General features: G+C 43.2%; 1 long non-coding RNA gene across 1 annotated transcript; it reads right to left on the bottom strand.

The window, feature by feature from the left end:
* Positions 1-3,780: 3,780 nt before the first annotated feature.
* On the bottom strand, positions 3,781-10,334 carry LOC136156312 (uncharacterized). The gene is made up of 3 exons (XR_010660932.1): positions 8,065-10,334; positions 5,563-5,767; positions 3,781-4,380 (listed from the first exon to the last, which is right to left on the bottom strand). It is a non-coding gene; the product is annotated as an uncharacterized lncRNA (long non-coding RNA).
* Between the last annotated feature and the right edge of the window lie 2,989 nt (positions 10,335-13,323).

Consider the following 13,323-nt stretch of genomic DNA (forward strand, 5'->3'; position numbering starts at 1 on the left):
CAAATACACAAGTACACAAGTCAGAGATGCATAGTTTGATAGATTTTCACCTTATACTTTATAAACTATAATCAGATACGCCCCCTGTGTTTCCTTCCAATCACGAGCTGTGTAAACACCATTCTAATGTCCTATACCAGGGTGAGTTTTTCCCTGGTTTTGACTTTGTGTCAACAGATCATACAGCGTGTTCTCTTTTGTGTTTGACTTTTTTCCCTCAACATTATATTTGTGAGATTCATTCACATTGCTTTGTGTAATTATAGTTTATTTTCATCACTGTATAGTTTTCAATTTTGTGAATATACTACAGTTTATTTATCCATTCTATTGATGAGTATTTAGGTTGTTTCCAGTTTGGCCTATTACAAATATGTACTGCTGGCATTTGCCTTTTGGTGAACATGTGTATGTGTGTGCTTCCTATTTATTTATTTTAGCTGTGTTGGGTCTTAGTTGTGGCATGGAGGACCTTCATTGTGGCATGCAGGGTCTTTGGCAGTGCACGGGCTCCTGAGCGCGTGGGCTCAGTAGCAGCGGCATGCCCGGTCCTCTAATTGGTGTGCCAGCTTAGTTGCCCCCTGGCATATGAGATCTTAGTTCCTCAACCAGGAATCAAACCTTTGTCCCCTGCATTAGAAGGCAGGTTCTTCACCACTGGAGCACCAGGGGAGTCTCATGTATGTGCTTCTGGTTTGTTATTCTTAGGAGTAGAATTATTGGGTTATGGAGCATTCTCATACTATATTAAAACTTAAATAAAATCAAAATATAAAGTGGCATGCAGGGCTTCCCTGGTTGGTTCAGTGGTAAAGAATCCACCTGCCAATGCAGGAGACACGGGTTTGATCCGTGGTCCAGGAAGATCCCGCTTGATACTGAGCAACTAAGTCTGCACACCATGACTACTGAGCTTGTGCACTAGAGCTGCAGCTACTGAGTCCATGTGCCTCAACTACTGAAACTCCCTCACCTAGAGCCCATGCTCCAAAACGAGAGAAGCCACGGCGATGAGAAGCCTACCCACTGCAACTACAGAGTAGCCCTGCTCACCCCAACTAGAGAAAAAGTCCACGCAGCAACGAAGACCCAGCACAGCCAAAAGTAAATAAAAAATTATTTAATGGCATGCATAGATTAACAAGCATGTGGAAAGAGGAAAAAAGCAAGCACCTATGTATAGAGTAAAAAGATATTAGAAGAGAAAAATAAAATGTTGACATGGTTTACAAGGGAAATAGGGGTGGTTTTTTTTTCCTCTTGACATACCATCCCAGTAATTGTGTAATAATCACATATTCTTTTATAATCAAAAGAAACATTTGATCGTATTGCTCTCCAAAGTCTTGCTCAAATGCCACCTCCTAGGTAGCCTTCCCAGGAGCATAGCCAGGTGACCATAGCCAGCCAATGTCTTGCTGCATGTTTACACTTCTGGGAAAAACCACACTGCAGCGGGGGCCCAGTACCTCACCTGGAGAAGGTGCTCGCGAAATGTGTGATCCTTTCTCTGTAGGCATATAAATTTCAGCAGCAGCTCACATTTCTCAAAAAGAGTACCCCAGTTTTCCAGTAAGCCAGGCAGGGATATGAACCCAGATTACTATGTCTGTTTTCACCTAAAAAGCACTTGATGCTGAAAGGGTTAAGCAATAGGTCCATTGTCATTCAGCAAATCATTGGCAGAGGCATTCTAAACAGGTCATTCAAGAAAGGGAATTCTAGTGCAAAACGTATAATCCACCAAGTATGTTTTGAGCAGAGCAAAGAGCAGAGGAGAAGATTAAGAAGAAAGCATTTGGAAACCTCAGCTTTGTATTACTGACTGTGTAACTGTGATCAAGTTAATTTTCCTCTCTGAATTTCAGTTCCCTCTCCGCCACACTGGAGGGATGATGGTGGACTAATTTACAGGATGACCAAGGGTTCAACTCTGATTAGGTGGTGGTGGCTGCTGGAATTGCTACATTGAGAAAGATTCTGAGGACAAAGCCAGGCTTAGTGGGAAAGAGTGTTATAACTGATTAATCACTTCTGCCATGAGCAGGGGATTTGAAATGAGAATTATGAATATTAGAAATTTGTCTTTCCTGTACCTATTGCTCTTCAAGATCCTTTCCAGCCCTATGTTTGGAGTCCCCAGGCTTAGATCTATTCATGTGTTTTGTGGGCATAATGTTCATCCCATAAGCAATTCTCTTAATTCCAAAGGGGAAGGAATTTTAATTATCTTCTGAAACTATAGACTTTGTCTTCAGCAATGTATGTGATATATATTTAAATAATCTGTAAGACTCTCAGAGATCCTTAGAGATGAAAATGTCTGGATACAAGGTGTTAATTATATAATTGTAATCATTCTTTTGAGATAAATCATATTTGGCCGCCTTTCCTGTCCACACAGCGCCCTCCCCTCTGGTTGAAGTTGGTCTCAGGAAGTGAGCGTGTATCTTGATCGGTCGTAGTGGGCGGTGGAGTCAGTTTATAGGTGAAGAAGAGGAATGTCCTAGGTACAATACCAGAGTCCCAGACCAGAGTCTGGCGCATTCTTTACTCTGTCTGGACTCACCTGGAATGTTACATGCTTGGGATTTCTGTAGGGAGCTTGACCTTTGCTTTATCTTTGAAAGAAATATCCTATAACCATTGGGAAAGGTATTGTTTGAACAATTTAAGTATCACAGAAATTATATGTTTGTGGCTGACAAATGCACTCATAAACTGGACGACAGATAAGCACATCCTGCGGGCCTAGCAGAACAGTCTGGCTGTCAATAACACAGGCTTTGAAATCAGACTGCTGTGAGTCTGAATGTAGCTCCAACATTTATAAATGAATTTGTACCATCCGCTTAGCCTCTGTTTTCTCATATGTAGAATGGGCTCCATAATAATACCTACTTCAGAGGGTTATTGTATGACATAATTCATAAAAAGCAGAAGTGTCTGGCACAGATTAAGCCTGCCCTATATAGGAAGTATTACTATTAATATTATGTTTTAAATAATTATTAGGACTTCTTTGGCTATCCAGTAGTTAAGACTCTGGCACTTCCAATGCAGAGGGTGTGGGCTTGATTCCTGGTTGGATAACTAAGATCCCACATGCTGCATGGTGCAGCAAAAAAAAAAAAAAAAAAAAAAAAAAAAAAAAAAAAAAAATTATTAGCAGTGATTTCTAATTACATATGAAGTAAAACTCAAGAATGCAAATTTAGCTTCTATAAGCTTTGTAGACATCAAGACAGGGGCTGGGATGGGGTAGAGTTTTTTATTGTTGTTGTTTTAACACTAACAGAATGCTCATTAAAAAAAGTTAGAAAATTATATGGTTGGCCAATTATACAGGTTGGCCAAAAGAACAAATCAGTACTCAGAAATAACCAACCTGATTATTTTTTGATGTATCCTCATGAGGATGACACACATATATTAGAACAAAAAAGGACACGACACAGGCAATATCACACTGAACAACTGTTTTATAGCCAGCTGTTTTTCAGTGAGTAAAGGGAGGTCTGTAGGGAAATGTACTGGGTTTTTGTTTGTCTTTTCTTTTTTCTTACTGTTTAAAAGGCACCTAACATAACATTTTCCACTTTAAAGTATACAGCTCAATAGGGTTAAGTGTATTCACATTGTTGTAAAACAGATCTCTGGAGCTTTTCATCTTGCAAATCTACCCACTAAACAACTCCCCTTTCCCCCTTCCCCCAGCCCCTGGCAACACCATTCTGTGTTCTGTTACTGTGGGTTTGACTGTTTTAGCTGCCCCACATAAGTGGAATCATAGCGTATCTGTTGTTTTCTTTTTTTTTCATTTATTTTTATTAGTTGGAGGCTAATTACTTTACAATATTGTAGTGGGTTTTGTCATACACTGACATGAATCAGCCATGGAATTACATGTATTCCCCATCCTCTGTTGTTTCCTGACTGGCTTATTTCATTTAGCATAATGTCCTCAAGTTGCATTCATGTTGTAGCATGTGGCAGAGTTTCCTTCCATTTTAAGGCTTGATAATATTCCATTGTATGTTTGTATGAACCATATTTGTTATCCTTTTCTTCACTGATTGATTTTGGGATTGTTTCTACCTCTTGGCTATTACAAATAATGCTGCTATGAATATGGATATGCAAATAGTTCTTCAAGACCCTACTTTCCATTGCTTTGGATATATACCCAAAAGTGGAATTGCTGGATCATATAATAGATATATTTTTAATTTTTTGAAGAAGCTACATACTGTTTTCCATAGTATAATAGCTGCACTACTTTACATTCTCATCCATACATTCTCATCCATAGTGTACAAGGGTTCCGATTTCTCCACATCCACTCCAACATTTTCTTTTTCTTTGTCAATAGTAGCCATCCTAAAGGGTACAAGGTGAACATATGTATTATTTTAACACAATTCTAGGCAGACTGTTTAAAATTCTCAAAAGAGCAAATTTTGATACCAAGAAATGTGGAATCTTCTTTTTTATGTATAAATAACTAACAACCTTTCTGAAACTTATAAACTCTCATCAGACATACTCTGCTTTGTGGGTGAGCTTCCCATCACTCCAAATTTTAGGATGTTTACTTATCAAAGGACAATTACTAGTTCTGTAATGTTGCAGCAGGTCAGCCCTTGGTACTTGTTTTCTTCTTCTCAAAAACCAAGCTACTTCCCACTGTCTGTCTCTTTGATCTCCTCCAAGCCTTTAATCTCCTCCTCCTTTTCTGGTTCCCACCCCTGCCCTCTCCTCTTAAATGAGGTGTTCTCCATTGTTCCAACTTCCCAACCTGTTCCAACCCCTTCCTCTCAGCCCTCCCAGCCAGGCCCTGAGATATCCCCTACTTCATTCTCACGCTGGTGGGCCCTGGGAGCCCTCAGATCCTTGTCTCTGGCTTCCACCCTTGGTTAACCTGCTCCAGGAAGCTGCTCAGAGGGGGTCTGCCTGTTTGTGTGTGTGTGTGTGCATGTGTGTGTATGTGTGTGTATCTAAGGTGAGATACTATAAGCTGCCATTCCCTCGGCAGACGTGGTTCCCACATATGCATCTCACCACATTGAATATCACCCTATTGTAGAGACATATTTTTTTTTTCTCACATCCCGACCCCTACATGCCAGACAGCATCTAACCTGAACCCTCTGAACAGTCGGTTGTTAAAATGCCCAAAGAAACCGTTCTGACTCCTGTGTGCTATTAATACCTTCCTAAGGCTTTTCTTGAGCCCGTTATATTATATATTATTTTTGTCATAAATGCTGACCTTAGCTGTCCCCCCTCATGAAATGGGACCCTGCCCTACCATTTTCTCTCTTTTTTAATTGTGTTAAATTTACAATACGCTGTACAGATTTTTCCTTTTTTCTTTTTACTGTACAGATTTTAAATGTACAATTCAATGAGCTTTGACAAACATGAACCCCTGTGAATGACAAGATTCTGATACACAGTCAGCTGATTTAGAGAAACTGCAGGAGTCTGCAGAACTGTTAGAAAGAGCATAGAGTTTGGAGTCAAGAGACCTGGTTACCAAGTCAAGCCTTTGGCACTAACCAGCTGCGTGACTCTGGGCTGCTGCCCTCGCCTCTCGAGGCCCTGGCTTCTCTCCCGTACAGTGAGGAGGCTGTCTCTCCGTTCGCAGGACACCGCAAGTATTGGTCAAAGGTCACAGAAGATTCCTGAGAGTATGCGGAGCTACTGTGTCCTGCTGACATTTGCAAAGTGAATGCACCTCCCCTGGATTCTGCCAATCAAATTGCTGAAGAAGAGAAAGTGAAGAAATAATAATTATATAATAACAATAAACAAAGATGGCAGAAATCAGTCAAACCAATCCCTGCATCTTGTAGGAATGTACCACGTGCTTGTACGTAAACCCTTCTCAAATTTGTTTGCTCTGGTACATTAATAAAAGAAGATTCTGAGGGGATTAGCTTCAAATTCACAACAAGTACCCAAAACACACTGTTTGCCAAATAGGCTGAGTTTAGCTCTTTTGAAGCTAATGTGCCTTGCTGAAAGAGGAAAGGGCTTCTCTGACAACATAAGAGAAGTGCTATCACTTTTAGATAGCACCTTTCACTTTTCAAAACCTTCTTGTCTATTTCTCATTAGTTCTATATGGATTCTGTGACAAGAAAGCAGGACAGAGACTATTCCCTCTCCTTTTTTCAGGTGAGGAGCCCAAGGCCCGGAAGGATGACGTGAAATGTTCTCATAGCCACCAGCAAACACACCCCTCTGATTTCTCAGCCTGTGTCTTTGGGCTGTGCCCCACCATCTCTTTCGCAGACAAATCAGCCAACCCAGAGAACAGAGTCCAAGAAGAACTAAAAACTATAATAACAACAAGAAGAGCATTCATAGGTGGCAGTTACCAGGTACAGACAGTTGAGTGCCTTCCCATTAGATATTAACACTTGGGATTCTCCCAGCAGCCCAGTGAGGGTTCTCCCTGTTTAACAGAGAGGAGGTGGAAGCACAGAGAAGGCCCCTGGCTTGCTAGGGCTCACAAAGGAAGGAGGCTGTGGAGCTGAGACTCTGCCCAGGCCTCCTGGCTCAGAGCCCTAGCCCTTGGCACCTGTGCTATACTGCCTCCTGTTTCACTGTGCTGCTGAGGAAAAAGCTCACATTGACAAGATGCACAGCTCTGAGAGCAGTGAGGCCCCCATTCTGGGCACTTCGAGTGGAATCACGGTGATGGTGATCATTACTGAGCAGTGTTTATGGCAGGTAGGGTTGAGGCAGAGGGCTGGTGGGTTGTCCTGGAAGGTCCCTTCCTACCAGAGAGTGTAGGATTTGATGAAATCTCTCATAGATCCCAGTCTTTCAGTTCATGACATTGACAAGTCCTCCTGGCTCTCGAGTTCCTGGACTGAACATCCTCTCCCAGCCTGTCCTGCCTGCCAACCATCCCCTCCTCATGGGCACTGGGATCAGTGAGCTGTGAGAACAGGTGGCTATGCATGGATCATCCTGGAAATTTGACAGCATGGTCTTCAGCTGGGAGACTAGGGCGGAGGGACAGCAGAACAGTAAATTACAGGGTGTCCGCCACCTGATTAAATCAGTGCCTGTGTCCAGCACTATGGAGATGCTGCAGCCAGGCTCACTCCTGGGCCCAAGGCCCAGATGTCAGTCACAGAACCACAGTCAGAGTGCCAAGTGCTCTCTGCAGTCCTTCATCCAGCCTCTGGATTTCACATGTGGGGATACTGAAGCCCAGAGAGGGGAAGCTACTTGCCAGAGACCACACAGCATTCCTTCAACAAAATACTAAGGGTCTACTGTGCCACAGTCTGTGCTTGGGAACACTAGGGATGAACAAAATAGCCACAAGCTCCAGGCTCACAGGGTTTACACGTTAGTGGAGGAAATGGGAAAAAGCAGGTACACACAGAAAATCAGAGATTTGTGATCTGTGTGGTGAAGAACATGAAGTACTTCAGCCAAGCTGATCAAGAGCGGTCTCTGAGGCCTGAAGCATGAGTGTATGCTGTTTTTGTGTCTGTGCTGTGGGGATGTGTTCCATGCAGTGCCCGGAAAGGTGAAGTCTAAGGTGGATGGAGTCTGGAGCACATGGTGTCTTGTGGGCGAGATGAGAGGCCTGGAGTTCATTTTCATGGCACTCTGAAGCCATGGGAGGGCTTATGCATGATACACTGTAACATTTCTTGCTTTTCCAAATGCAGGAGCTCCCTGGGAGCCCCATCACCCTGGAGGCTTGCAGAGAACCCGCCAGGCAATGCTATCAGTGCAAAATGAACCCAGCTATTCTTTGTCTTTAGTGATCGCTACACACTCTATCTGCATTAGGTAATTAGGAAGGAAGTGAAGTGAAGAAAGGAAGCGAAAGTCGCTCAGTCGTGTCTGACTCTTTGCGACCCCATGGACTGTAGTCCATGGAATTCTCCAGGCCAGAATACTGGAGTGGGTAGCCTTCCCCTTCTCCAGGGGATCTTCCCAACCCAGGGATTGAACCCAAGTCTCCTGTATTGCAGGCAGATTCTTTACCAGCTGAGCCACAAGGGAAGCCCAGGTAATTAGGCCACTCACGTTATTTGAGGTTCCCGATTCTGTCCATGTGTCACAGATCCAGAGATTCAGGTGCTGTGGGACGCGGCGGGGGTCAGCAGACCTCTCGGATGCAGTGAATGTCACTGGGACAGGCAGTCAGGCAGCTTTACTAGTTTACCACAGCCTTTCCCCACCTCATTCCTGCAGCTAGCACTCATCTTCTTTGCCATAGAGGTGTGAAATGTTAGAAACTGCTATCAAGACTGCTCAGATGTAAAGATATTTAGCTCCAGATGGCCATGGTTAGACAGGCAGAGCTCATACTTTGGTGATTACACCTCCTTCCTGTTGCCTTGTGCAGTGTGGAGTCTTTACCTATGATGACACAGATCAGTAATCCAATCAACAGACAGTGTAACCTCCTGAGTCACATGACCTCATCTGAGATAAAAGGGCACTCATTTCTTCCCTCTTCTCAACCAAGGAAAAGGTCTGAGGAAGTCTTGGCAGGGAAACTCATAAACCTCCCTAAAGGTCACAAAATGCCAAATTTATCTGCCTTACCCCCTACCCTCCCTTTTAATCTAGATAATTCCCACATTTCACTTTTAAGTCCTAACTCAAGTACAGCCACCTCCAGGAAGTCTTCCCTGACTACCTTTTCCCCGTCCCTCTGGTCCTGTGCTCTTCCCTTCCTCCCCTTGGTCTCTTAAACATGTCTGTACTATGTGTTAAGTGACGGACGTGGTGTCAGCCAGTGTAGGGATCTAAATGCAGGTCGTTGGCTGGAAGGAACAAGCACCAGAGGAGGCTGGGGCCTGAGGCTCACTGGTGTGTGTTGGGTTCATCTAATCACAGTTCAACTCAATTAAAAAAAAAATACTGTGGGGGCCAAACAAAACATGTCTGTGGGCTGAAATTGCCCAGAGGGCTGGCAGCTTCCAACAGCTAGAATATTACCTAGAGGAGAAGGCATTGCATTTAGAATCGTTAGAAGTCCTGGAGCTGCCCCCGACTAGCAGTCTGAGTCCAGATAAATACCTAATCTTTCTGAGCCTCAGTTTCCTTATCTATACATTAGGGTAACACTGTCTCTGCTTTCTTCATGAGATTTGAAGAATGGTTGCCTTGACTCTATGCCAGTGACCACCATCCTTTTTACAAGAATAGCAAACATTTGTTCAGCAGTTACATTTGTCAGGTACTGTTCTAAGCACCTTACAAGTGTTAACTCACTTAGTTCCCGCAGTAACCCTAAGAGGGGGGTGCTGTTATCATCTCTACTTTACAGATGAGAAAACTGAGGCAAAAACAGGTGAAAGAACTTGCAGGTGGGTTCAGAGCTGGGACTGTAACACCCTTACACAAATACTGGTTCATTTAATGTTCTCTGAATTTTATGAGGCAAGTATTTCACTTTTCACCATTTTATAGCTGGAGACACTGAAGCTCAGAGAAGTGAAGTAACTTGCCTGATATCACGCAGCTTGAAAGTGGGCAAACCTGAGCCTGAACGCTACTCTGACCCCAAATCCCGTGCCCTTTTTTTCTGTGCCAGAGGTGAAGGACAGGCAAGTGATCTGTGAAGAGAACAGTGTGCTGACGGAGTGTTTTGCCCCAGGACAGAAAACATGTAGTACCCTTTCTTGTTTCGACTCCAGTCCCTAGCTCAGGGCCCTTCTGTCCTGGAGCACAGTTATGATCATGTTGCCAGGAAAATTGCTTCCTGCCTTCATTGTGACTTCTGGTTTCCACTTGTCCCCATGAACTTGGATGTTTCTTGACCCTGGAGTGTTTAAACATAGTTACCTTCCTTTGGCTATGGGAGTTATGCATTTTTGACGTGTGCTATCTCTCTTTCCTGTGGTGTGGTGCAGGGGCCTAGAACGGGATGGGAGAGACTGAAGTTCTGATCTCTGCTGCCCCAGCATCCTGGAGCAAGTCACTGAACTTCTGTGGGGCTCGGGGGACAATCACATCTGTCCTCTCTCCATGAAAGTCCTTTCAGAAATGCAGTGTGGTACAATAGATGGTGGGCTGCTGAGAGGTAAGGCATACCAAAGGTGCTCAATAGATGACCCTCACTGACTATGTGGAGGGGATTTGTAATGATGGCAGACAACGCTCATAATACAGTGTTAAAAAATAAAGCTGTGGAATGTGCAGTATGGCCTCAGTTATGTAAAATACAAACGGAAAAGAGACTAGAAGAAAATATACCAGCTTGCCTGTGATTGCCTCTGGGTTGTGCGCTTGTATGTGGACTCTGCTTTGCTGGACTTCAATTCTTTTTTCTATTTGCAAAAGTTAGCCCATTTTGTATTATATTTTATCATTTAAAAGTATATATGTAATTTATATGTTTTATACATAATAAATTTATTATATACATTATAAAGTATATATATTAAGTAATCTATATATATATATTTATGTATAAATAAATGTATAAAATTTAGTACCTGGCCCTTGACAATGTTTCTCTAGTTACCAGAACATTGAAGTGATAAGGTGTGATCTTGCATCCATTCATTCATTCATTCCCTTGTCCAGAAAACACACAGAGGGCTTGCTGTGTGAAGGCAGCGGTGATGATTACTATAAGCAACACTAAGAAGAATGGGGTATAATCCTTGCCCTCAAGAAATATATTATAATCAAGATAGAGGATAAGGCATATTCATCACTAGCCATAATTGAAGATAGAAAGTACTAAATATTTTAGGGAAATTGTCACTAGGAGTTAACAATGGGGGAGAAATCTATTCCAGCTATGGAGATTAAATAAGATTTTTGTAAAGAAGTTGTCATTTTATGCTGAGCCTTGAAGGACCAGTAGAATTCTGGGTATGTGGAAGTGGAAAGGCATCATTGGCAGTAATAAAACTAATGAAAGGTAATATTTACTTAGCACATACTATGTGCCAGGCATTGTACTTTTAAACTACACACATTCTCCCATTTAAGACTCACAGAAGTTCTATGAGGAAAGTAGTATTATTATCTCCAATTGACAGATGGGGAGACTGAGGCTTAGAGAGATGCAAGTTATTCTCCTGAAGTCACGAGATGGTCAAGCTGGGATTCACACTCAGGAGCTCACTGTGAACAGCTTTGTCACAGAGAAAGTACATGAATTGAGGCAGGAAAGCATGGGGCCCACAGGGAATTAGACAGGAGCTTTTTGAAGACATGGACTTTGTGTGTCTTGCTCACCTTTCCATGTCCAGGGTCTAGACAGGAATTGGCACATTGCAGATGCTTAGTAAATATTGGTTGAATGAAAGGATAAAAGAATCAGTGAGTGGTCGACTGTTGCTGGCATGTAGGCTGTGTGGCTGAAAGCAGTTGGACAGGCAGGCATGTGCACGCCAAGATTTTAAGCAGAGGCAGGGCCCATCAATCAAAGAACCAGAGAACTGGCTCAGGCTGCATGGCAGGGAGGAGAACAGTTAGTTGGTGGGGAAGCCCCGCAGGAGACCACTTGAGAAAGTTCAGGAACACCAGGGAGAGGAGTGGGAATGGGGGAAGCAGCTGTGTAGGTAGGATAATTAGAAAGAGGCCATGGGATGCTGCCTGTCTCAACTCAGAGTGGGGAATGCATTAAAAGAAAGTTGATTTTCTATCAGACCTTTACAAATCTATTCTCCATCTTTTACTAACCTCATGGGGTGGCTTGGGCAGCCTCTGAGCCTAGTTCCTCATCTGTAAAATGGGGGTAATCATACTTACAGAAACCCTGAGGGTTAGCTGTGTTATTATGGAAATGGTCAGACTTCCCAGGTGACTCAGTAGCACAGAATCTGCCTGCAATGCAGGAGATGCAGGTTTGATCCCTAGGCCGGGAGGATCCCTTGGAGGAGGCAATGGGAACCCACTCCAGTGTTCTTGCCTGGAGCATTCCATGGTCAGAGGAGCCTGGTGGGCTACAGTCCATGGGGCTGCAAAAAATCAGACATGACTTAGCGACTGAATACACAGACATGGGAACAGTCAGTACCCTCCCCTTCTCCTTATTCCCCTTACGCTGTAACTGTTGCTATTTGCATCTAGTTGACAAGAGGAGATCTAGGCTGAGCCTCCTCTCATGAACTGAAGTAAATTTCTTGGCATGTGCCAGAAGGTCCAAGAGTCTTCAGGTTTTGGAAAACATTCCCTAGCTAATACTGTCTGGCCAATGTCCCTCCCTTGCTAACCTGACCCCAACTACTCTTCCGTGTTGGTATAAAGAGGCCTCAAACCTAGGAGCCCCTGGTATCAGAAGAAGATAAGTGATAAAGCCCAAGTTCTTTCAGAAACAAAAGGCCCTCTGGAAAATCAAACTCAAAGAGGAATAAAATGGAATATCCAAGCCCAGATAAAGGAACCACCTCTCTTTTACCTATGTTCCCCTCCAAAAAATAGATTCAGGGAACTTGTATCTTTCTTCCTACCTGTGAGCCTGATGCAGGTATTATGCTTCCCATTTTGTGAACAGAGAAATGGAAGCCCAGGAAGGCTGAGCTTCACTCAGCAAAGCCGGGGATGGACCCAGGTCTGCTGTCTCGAGTACCTGCTTCAGCCTCCTGTCTCTCTTTTAGGAAGCTGTCAGCACCAGGAGGCAAACAAGCACATAATTATAAATAGGTATTTGGACCCACTTTATTATTTTAATTTTTTAAAGTTTGATTTTCTCTCTCTGTGTGGTGTGTCTGTGAGTTTTAAGACTATGATGTGTTCAAGCCGTGGGCAAAGCACAAGTTAGTTTGATCCTTATTGCTTTCTGCCTAAAGCATATCTTGTTTAACTTCTTTTTTTTGCCTGAGATCACTTATTGCTTAACTACTTGGTCCCTCAAATTAGAGTTTACCTTTTGGAGAGACAGGGTTCAGCTTTTTTTAGTACCCTCCCTAGTCCAGTGTATTTGATGAGTGCTCCACAAATGCCATCGATACGGCCATGGAGAGAAAGGAGGCAGGCTCACAGCGCAGCGCGGGGGATAAAACAGGCCTGGGGATTAGCTGCTGCCTGAGACCCTAGGCAGCCAGCTGACTTTCTTTTTCTGAACTTCAATTGCTTCCATTTGTAAATGAAGATAATAGCTTCGAGACCTAGCCTAGTGCCTGGCACATAGTAGGAACACAGTAGGTATTTGTGGGAAAAGTTAGTATCTAACTCACTAGGTTATTGTGAGGATGAAATGAGATAAAGTATGTCAACTATTAATATTTCTCATAGAACCTAGCATATAGTAGTTACTAATAAAAGTAGCTACTCTGAACTATTTGATCAATAGTATTTAAAAATGAACACATGCAT

The sequence above is a fragment of the Muntiacus reevesi genome, chromosome 1 (genome assembly GCF_963930625.1).
Source record: "Muntiacus reevesi chromosome 1, mMunRee1.1, whole genome shotgun sequence".
Taxonomy (NCBI): domain Eukaryota; kingdom Metazoa; phylum Chordata; class Mammalia; order Artiodactyla; family Cervidae; genus Muntiacus; species Muntiacus reevesi.